The sequence below is a fragment of the Aegilops tauschii genome, chromosome 1, assembly GCF_002575655.3.
Source record: "Aegilops tauschii subsp. strangulata cultivar AL8/78 chromosome 1, Aet v6.0, whole genome shotgun sequence".
Lineage (NCBI taxonomy): Eukaryota > Viridiplantae > Streptophyta > Magnoliopsida > Poales > Poaceae > Aegilops > Aegilops tauschii.
Window position 1 is genome coordinate 198,521,145 of NC_053035.3, and position 9,826 is coordinate 198,530,970.

Consider the following 9,826-nt stretch of genomic DNA (forward strand, 5'->3'; position numbering starts at 1 on the left):
CCCTATATATAGTGGGGAGGCGCATGGGAGCAGGACCCCAAGCCCCTGGCGCCTCCCTCTCCCTCCCGTGACACCTCTCCCTCTCGCTGAGCTTGGCGAAGCCCTGCCGAGATCCCCGCTGCTTCCACCACCACGCCGTCGTGCTGCTGGATCTCCATCAACCTCTCCCTCCCCTTGCTGGATCAAGAAGGAGGAGACGTCTTCCCAACCGTACGTGTGTTGAACGCGGAGGTGCCGTCCGTTCGGCGCTCGGTCATCGGTGATTTGGATCACGACGAGTACGACTCCATCAACCCCATTCACTTGAACGCTTCCCCTCGCGATCTACAAGGGTATGTAGATGCACTCCTCCCCTCTCGTTGCTAGCATCTCCTAGATTGATCTTGGTGACACGTAGGAAAATTTTGAATTTCTGCTACGTTACCCAGCAGTGGCATCATGAGCCAGGTCTATGCGTAGATTCTATGCACGAGTAGAACACAAATTAGTTGTGGGCGATGATTTGTTCAATTTGCTTACCGTTACTAGTCTTATCTTGATTCGGCGGCATTGTGGGATTAAGCGGCCCGGAACGACCTTACACGTACTCTTACGTGAGACAGGTTGCACCGATTGACATGCACTTGATGCATAAGGTGGCTAGCGGGTGTCTGTCTCTCCCACTTTAGTCGGATCGGATTCGATGAAGAGGGTCCTTATGAAGGGTCAATAGCAATTGGCATATCACCGTTGTGGCTTTTGCGTAGGTAAGAAACGTTCTTGCTAGAAACCCATAGCAGCCACGCAAAACATGCAACAACAATTAGAGGACGTCTAACTTGTTTTTGCAGGGTATGCTATGTGATGTGATATGGCCAAAAGGATGTGATGAATTATATATGTGATGTATGAGATTGATCATGTTCTTGTAATAGGAATCACGACTTGCATGTCGATGAGTATGACAACCGGCAGGAGCCATAGGAGTTTTCTTAATTTGTTGTATGACCTGTGTGTCAATGAAAAACACCATGTAATTACTTTACTTTATTGCCAACCGTTAGCCATAGTAGTAGAAGTAATAGTTGGCGAGACAACTTCATGAAGACACGATGATGGAGATCATGATGATGGAGATCATGGTGTCATGCCAGTGACGAAGGTGATCATGCCGCGCTTCGAAGATGGAGATCAAAAGGCGCAAGATGATATTGGCCATATCATGTCACTTTATGATTTGCATGTGATGTCTGTCATGTTTACATCTTATTTGCTTAGAACGACGGTAGCATAAATAAGATGATCCCTCACTAAAATTTCAAGAGATGTGTTCCCCCTAACTGTGCACCGTTGCTAAGGTTCGTTGTTTCGAAGCACCACGTGATGATCGGGTGTGATAGATTCTAACGTTCGCATACAACGGGTGTTGACGAGCCTAGCATGTACAGACATGGCCTCGGAACACAAGCAAAACACTTAGGTTGACTTGACGAGCCTAGCATGTACAGACATGGCCTCGGAACACAAGAGACCGAAAGGTCGAACATGAGTCGTATAGTAGATACGATCAACATGGAGATGTTCACCGATGATGACTAGTCCGTCTCACGTAATGATCGGACACGGCCTAGTCGATTCGGATCATGTATCACTTAGATGACTAGAGGGATGTCTATCTAAGTGGGAGTTCATTAAATAATCAGATGAACTTAATTATCATGAACATAGTCAAAAGGTCTTTGCAAATAATGTCGTAGCTTACGCTTTAGTTCTACTAAGATATGTTCCTAGAGATAATTTAGTTGAAAGTTGATAGTAGCAATTATGCGGACTGGGTCCGTAAACTGAGGATTGTCCTCATTGCTGCACAGAAGGCTTATGTCCTTAATGCACCACTCGGTGTGCTGAACCTCGAGCGTCGTCTATAGATGTTGCGAAACATCTGACATACACGTTTTGATGACTACGTGATAGTTCAGTGTGTGATGCTAACGGTTTAAAATTGTGGCACCAAAGACGGTTTTGAAACGTCGCAGAACATATGAGATGTTCCAAAGACTGAAATTGGGATTTCAGACTAGTGCCCACGTCAAGAGGTATGAGACCTCTGACAAGTTTCTTAAGCCTGCAAACTAAGGGAGAAAGCTCAATCGTTGAGCATGTGCTCAGATTGTCTGAGTACTACAATCACTTGAATCGAGTGGGAGTTAATCTTCCAGATGAGATAGTGATGGTTCTCCATAGTCACTGCCACCAAGCTATTAGAGCTGCGTGATGAACTATAACATATCAGGGATAGACATGATGATCCTTGAGCAACTCGCGATGTTTGACACCGCGAAAGTAGAAATCAAGTAGGAGCATCAATTGTTGATGGTTAGTAAAACCACTAGTTTCTAGAAGGGCAAGGGCAAGAAGGGATACTTCATGAAACGGCAAATCAGTTGCTGCTCTAGTGAAGAAACCCAAGGTTGAACCCAAACCCGAGACTAAGTGCTTCTGAAATGAGGGGAACGGTCACTGAAGCAGAACTACCCTAGATACTTCGTAGATGAGAAGGCTAGCAAGGTCGACAGAAGTATATTGGATATACATTATATTAATGTGTACTTTACTAGTACTCCTAGTAGCACCAGGGTATTAGATACCGGTTCGGTTGCTAAGTGTTAGTAACTCGAAATAAAAGCTGCGGAATAAACAGAGACTAGCTAAAGGTGAGATGACGATATGTGTTGGAAGTGTTTCCAAGGTTGATGTGATCAAGCATCGCATGCTCCATCTACCATCGAGATTGGGGTTAAACCTGAATAATTATTATTTGGTGTTTGCGTTGAGCATAGACATGATTGGATCATGTTTATAGCAATACGGTTATTCATTAAAGGAGAATAATGGTTACTCTGTCTATTTGAATAATACCTTCAATGGTCTTGCACCTAAAATCAATGGTTTATTGAATCTCGATCGTAGTGATACACATGTTCATGCCAAAAGATATAAGATAGTAATGATAGTACCACATACTTGTGGCACTGCCACTTGAGTCATATTGGTATAAACGCATGAAGAAGCTCCATGTTGATGGATCTTTGGACTCACTCATTTTTGAAAAGATTGAGACATGCGAACCATGTCTATTAGTATATATGCATGAAGAAATTCCATGCAGATGGATCATTTGGACTCACTTGATTTTGAATCACTTGAGACATGCAAATCATACCACATGGGCAAGATGACTGAAAGGCCTCGTTTTCAGTAAGATGGAACAAGAGAGCAACTTGTTGGAAGTAATACATTTGATGTGTGCAGTCCAATGAGTGCTGAGGCACGCAGTGGATATCGTTATGTTCTTACTTCACAGATGATTTGAGTAGATGCTGAGAATATTTACTTGATGAAACACAAGTCTGAATTATTGAAAGGTTCAAGTAATTTCAGAGTGAAGTTGAAGATCGTCGTGACAAGAGGATAAAATGTCTGTGATATGATTATAGAGATGAATATCTGAGTTACGAGTTTGGCACACAATTAAGAAATTGTGGAAATTGTTTCACGACTAATACCGCCTGCAACACCATATTGTGACGGTGTGTCCGAACATCATAACCGCACCCTATTGGATATGGTGCATACCATGATGTCTCTTATCGAATTACAACTATCATTTATGGGTTAGGCATTAGAGACAACCGCATTCACTTTAAATAGGGCACCACGCAATTCCGTTGAGACGACACCATATGAACTATAATTTAGAGAAACCTAAGCTGTCGTTTCTTAAAAGTTTGGGGCTGCGACGCTTATGTGAAAAGTTTCAGGCTGATAAGCTCGAACCCAAAGCGGATAAGTGCATCTTCATAGAATACCCAAAACAGTTGGATATACCTCCTATTTCAGATCTGGATGCAAAAGTGATTGTTTCTAGAAACGGGTCCTTTCTCGAGGAAAAGTTTCTCTCGAAAGAATTGAGGAGGATGGTGGAGACTTGATGAGGTCATTGAACAGTCACTTCAACTAATGTGTAGCAGGGCACAGGAAGTTGTTCCTGTGGCACCTACACCAATTGAAGTGGAAGCTTATGATAGTGATCATGAAACTTCAGATCAAGTCACTACCAAACCTCATAGGACGACTAGGATGCGTACTACTTCAGAGTGGTACGTAATCCTGTCTTGGAAGTCATGTTGCAAAACAACAATGAACCTATGAGCTATGGAGAAGCGATGGTGGGCCCGGATTCCGATGAATGGCTCGAGGCCATAAAATCCAAGAGGATCCATGTATGAAAACAAAGTATAGACTTTGAAAGAACTACTTGATGGTCGTAAGGCTGTTGGGTACAGATGGATTTTAAAGGGAAGACAGACAATGATGGTAAGTGTCACCATTAAGAAAGCTCGACTTGTCGTTAAGATGTTTTCCGGCAAGTTCAAGGAGTTGACTGCGATGAGACTTTCTCACTCGTAGCGATGCTAAGAGTATGTTAGAATTATATTAGCAGTTACTGCATTATTTATGAAATCTTGCAGATAGGATGTCAAAACATTGTTTCCTCGACGATTTTCTTGAGGAAAGGTTGTACGTGATACAACCAGAAGGTTTTGTCAATCCTGAAAGATGCTAACAAGTATGCAAAGCTCCAGCAATCCTTCTAAGGATTGGAGTAAGCATCTCGGAGTTGGAATGAATGCTTTGATGAGATGATCAAAGATTTTGGGTTTATACAAAGTTCATGAGAAACTTGTATTTCCAAAGAAGTGAGTGGGAGCACTATAGAATTTTTGATGAGTATATGTTGTTAACATATTGTTGATCAGAAATGATGTAGAATTTCTAGAAAGCATCCAGGGTTATTTGAAAAGTGTTTTTAATGGAAAACCTGGATTAAGCTACTTGAACATTGAGCATCAAGATCTATAAGGATAGATAAAAAACGCTTAATAGTACTTTCAAATGAATACATACCGTGACAAGAATTTGAAGGAGTTCAAAATAGATCAGCAAAGAAGGAGTTCTTGGCTGTGTTACAAGGTGTGAGTATTGAGTAAGACTCAAGACCTGACCACGGCAGAAGAGAGAGAAAGGACGAAGGTCGTCCCCTATGCTTTAGACGTAGGCTCTACAGTATGCTATGCTGTATACCGCACCTGAAGTGTGCCTTGCCATGAGTTAGTCAAGGGGTACAATAGTGATCCGGGAATGGATCACATGACAGCGGTCGAACTTATCCTTAGTATCTAGTGGACTAAGGAATTTTCTCGATTATGGAGGTGGTAAAAGAGTTTGTCGTAAAGGGTTACGTCGATGCAAACTTTGACACTAATCCGGATGACTCTGAGTAGTAAACCGGATTCGTATAGTAGAGCAGTTATTTGGAATAGCTCCAAGTAGCGTGTGGTAGCTACATCTACAAGATGACATAGAGATTTGTAAAGCACACACGGATCTGAATGTTGCAGACCCGTTGACTAAAACCTCTCTCGTAAGCATAACATGATCAAACCCTAGAACGCATTGAGTGTTAATCACATGGTGATGTGGACTAGATTATTGACTCTAGTAAACTTTGAGTGTTAATCACATGGTGATGTGAACTAGATTATTGACTCTAGTGCAAGTAGGAGACTGTTGGAAATATGCCCAAGAGGCAATAATAAAATGGTTATTATTGCATTTCCTTGTTCATGATAAATGTCTATTGTTCATGCTATAATTCTATTAACTGGAAACCGTAATACATGTGTGAATACATAGACCAGAACATGTCCCTAGTAAGCCTGTAGTTGACTAGCTCGTTGATCAATAGATGGTTATGGTTTCCTGACCATGGACATTGGATGTCATTAATAACGAGATCACATCATTAGGAGAATGATGTGATGGACAAGACCCAATCCTAAGCATAGCACAAGATCGTGTAGTTCGTTTGCTAGAGCTTTTCTAATGTCAAGTATCATTTCCTTAGACCATGAGATTGTGCAACTCCCGGATACCGTAGGAATGCTTTGGGTGTACCAAACGTCACAATGTAACTGCGTGGCTATAAAGGTGCACTACAGGTATCTCCGAAAGTGTCTGTTGGGTTGGCACGAATCGAGACTGGGATTTGTCACTCCGTATGACGGAGAGGTATCTCTGGGCCCACTCGGTAATGCATCATCATAATGAGCTCAATGTGACTAAGGAGTTAGCCACGGGATCATGCGTTACGGTACGAGTAAAGTGACTTGCCGGTAACGAGATTGAAAAAGGTATTGGGATATCGACGATCGAATCTCGGGCAAGTAACGTACCGATTGAAAAAGGGAATTGTATACGAGATTGATTGAATCCTCGACATCGTGGTTCATCCGATGAGATCATCGTGGAACATGTGGGAGCCAACATGGGTATCTAGATCCCGCTGTTGGTTATTGACCGGAGAGTCGTCTCGGTCATGTCTGCATGTCTCCCGAACCCGTAGGGTCTACACACTTAAGGTTCGGTGACGCTAGGGTTGTAGAGATATTAGTATGCGGAAATCCGAAAGTCGTTCGGAGTCCCGGATGAGATCCCGGACGTCACGAGGAGTTCCGGAATGGTCCGGAGGTAAAGATTTATACATGGAAAGTCCTATTTTGGCCACCGGAAAATGTTCGGGATTTTTTGGTATTGTACCGGGAAGGTTCTAGAAGGTTCCGAAGTGGGGCCCACCTGCATGGGGGGACCCACATGAACGTGGGTAGTGGGGGCAAGGCCCCACACCCCTGGTCAAGGCGCACCAAGATCCCACCTTAGAAGGAATAAGATCATATCCCGAAGGCATAAGATCAAGATCCCTAAAAAAGGGGGATAACAATCGGTGGGGAAGGGAAATGATGGGATTTCTTTCCCCCACCTTTGCCAATGCCACAATGGACCTGGAGGGCAAGAAACCAGCCCCCTCCACCCCTATATATAGTGGGGAGGCGCATGGGAGCAGGACCCCAAGCCCCTGGCGCCTCCCTCTCCCTCCCGTGACACCTATCCCTCTCGCTGAGCTTGGCGAAGCCCTGCCGAGATCCCCGCTGCTTCCACCACCACGCCGTCGTGCTGCTGGATCTCCATCAACCTCTCCCACCCCTTGCTGGATCAAGAAGGAGGAGACGTTTTCCCAACTGTACGTGTGTTGAACGCGGAGGTGCCGTCCGTTCGGCGCTCGGTCATCGGTGATTTGGATCACGACGAGTACGACTCCATCAACCCCGTTCACTTGAACGCTTCCGCTCGCGATCTACAAGGGTATGTAGATGCACTCCTCCCCTCTCGTTGCTAGCATCTCCTAGATTGATCTTGGTGACACATAGGAAAATTTTGAATTTCTGCTACGTTCCCCTGCAGGACCTTGCCGTGCGCAAGGAGAGGCTCGCCGCAACGCTCCGTGGCAAGGACGCGGAGGTGGAGAAACTCGTCGTTCAGCGGACCCAGGAGTTGGAGCAGATTCACAAGGAGGCACTCAATGCCCAGGCTCTGGTTCAAGCCGGCAAGGTGAAGGAGCTGGAGGTGGAGCGGGACGAGCTGAAGGACCAGGTCCTGAAGCTGTCCAAGGAGAAGGACACGCTCAACGGTGCCTTGGTGGAGGCGCAGGGCGCAGTCCTCGGCAAGGCTGAACAGCTCTCCAAGGCCAGCGACTTCATCAAAGATCTGAAGCTAAAGCTGGAGGGTCTTGAGAGGACGCTCTCGGAGGCCAAGGCCTGGGAGGGGACCCTGGCCAAGGATCTGGAGGCCGAGAAGCAGCTGCGGAAGAACAAAGCCGCCAACCACAAGGATTTTGTGGAGGGCGAGGATCGCTGGGTCGGCCGCCTCGAAGACTTCGCTGGCAGGATCACCATGCAGCTGGCTACCATGGGGATGCCAAATGTGAGGTACACCCCGGAGCGCAACGTGAGCCCCAACGCCAAGCTGACCCTATTCTTCGAGGGTGTTCTTGGAGCCCTGGAGCATCTTCACTCCAATCGGGCGGCCTCTCTAGCCGATGAGGCCCGGAGGCTTTGCCGGGGTGCCATGACCAAAGTCCTCACCAAGGTGGCGCACTGGAACCCCAACCTCGACTTCGATGCTGCGCTGGAGAGCCTGCCGGAGATGCGGACCTCGCGACACTCAAGGAGCGTATCAAGCCCATCATCAGCCGCATCGACGGAATCCAGAGGGTGGAGGGCCTGCGACGGGACTAGCCACCCCATTTCTCATCGCCGCTGCAGGTTCACGACCAAGACAATTTCTATCTTTAGTTAGAACTGCAGCAACAATTGATGCAATATAACTCTGCAGTACTTTTGATATTATGCACGTTACTTTCCTGTTCAATCCCCCTTTGTATGTTCACCCTACGTTAATCGGGTAGGCTTGCCGGCACGTAACCCAGGCCACGACGCCTTGAGGATGGATCCCCAATAGCCTGTCGGGTATGATTGCTGCCAGGCGAGCCATCTTACCGCCCTCAACGCGGCCGCTCAAACTGTCGAGCTTGACTCGAGTCAGAATCGCGAGCGTTGCTAATTGCGGAAGGCTACCCTGCCACTCTCGACGCGGCCGCTTGAGCTGTTGAGTGGACTCAAAACAGAGCAAGGGCGTTGCCAATCACGGGAGGGCCCCCTTGCGTGCAGGTTTTCCATACATAGGGCAGGACCTTCGGGCATAATAACCTTATATATAAAAAGGAATTGCTTAAAGTTTCGCACAACTTAGCTTTTCTGTCGCCGCACTCGTGCCCTTCGCGCTTGCAGGCGGCGCCGTTCTCTTGGCCGTCTTCTTCTTCTTCAGGAGCCATGGCCACGAGGAACTGCTAAGCTGGCTGCTAAACCAGATTATCACAACTGTGCCCCCTACCTGGCGCGCCAAAGATGTCGGGGAAACGACACCTATGGGATCACTGGAATCCCTTCTACGGTTGGCGGGCGCGGGGTTGTGAGAAGATCAGGTTTAGGAGCCAGCACAAAGATCGTTTACCCCGGTTCGGGCCGCGAGGATCCGTAATACCCTAGTCCTGCTTTGGTGTGTATTTCAGAGTGTTCTTGAGCTCTCGAACTAGCTACGGTGGCTGCGTAGTTCCAAAGAGCCGAATCCCTCTCCGGTATGCCTCCGGCCTCCTTTTATAGTTGAAAAGGGGTAGCCACAGTGGCACACAGGAGGTGGAAAGGTGTACAGTGCGCGAGCGTATCGCCCGGCATTACGGGACAAAGCGCATTAAATGCGCTACTTAGGTGTCCATTAGCTTTATCAGGGACGGGAACGAGGCCCGTCCCGTCTGTCGCCGCTCTGCCTCACTTCGACACGCGCCCATGCCCGCGATGTGTGCAGCGCCATGTAGGCAGGCAGGCTGCTGAGGTGGCGCGGTGGCAGGGCCTTCATGAAGATCTGCATGCCACCACGCAGGTGCTTGCTGAGTTGGCCTGGAAGCCGCATGTTGCCACGTAGGTGCCTGCCCAGCTGGTTGGGCTGGCAGCTGCATGTGAATGGCGGCGGAGTCTTGGTAGGCGCGGGACTGGCTGTGGCCCCGCTGATGCCCTCGGCAAGGGTCTTGCCGTGGCGTTGCAGTCATTCCATGCAAGGTGCTTGCCGGGGGTCTTGTGGATTTCCTCGGCTAGGATCCCGCCGAGGGTCGCCGTCTTCTGGTCCTCATCTGATCCTGTGTATTTATGATCTTGACAAAGATCTACATGCCACCACAGAGGTGCCTCCCGAGCCCTGGGTCCAATGTAGTTGTTGGCGGCGTTTGGAACCCTTGGGCTCAAGGGTGGCTCGCTCTGCTGGTGTTGGGCGAGCTGCCCCGGCAAGGCTCTTGCTGGGGCCGCGGAGGCCGCCCTGGCAAGGGTCTTGCCGGGGA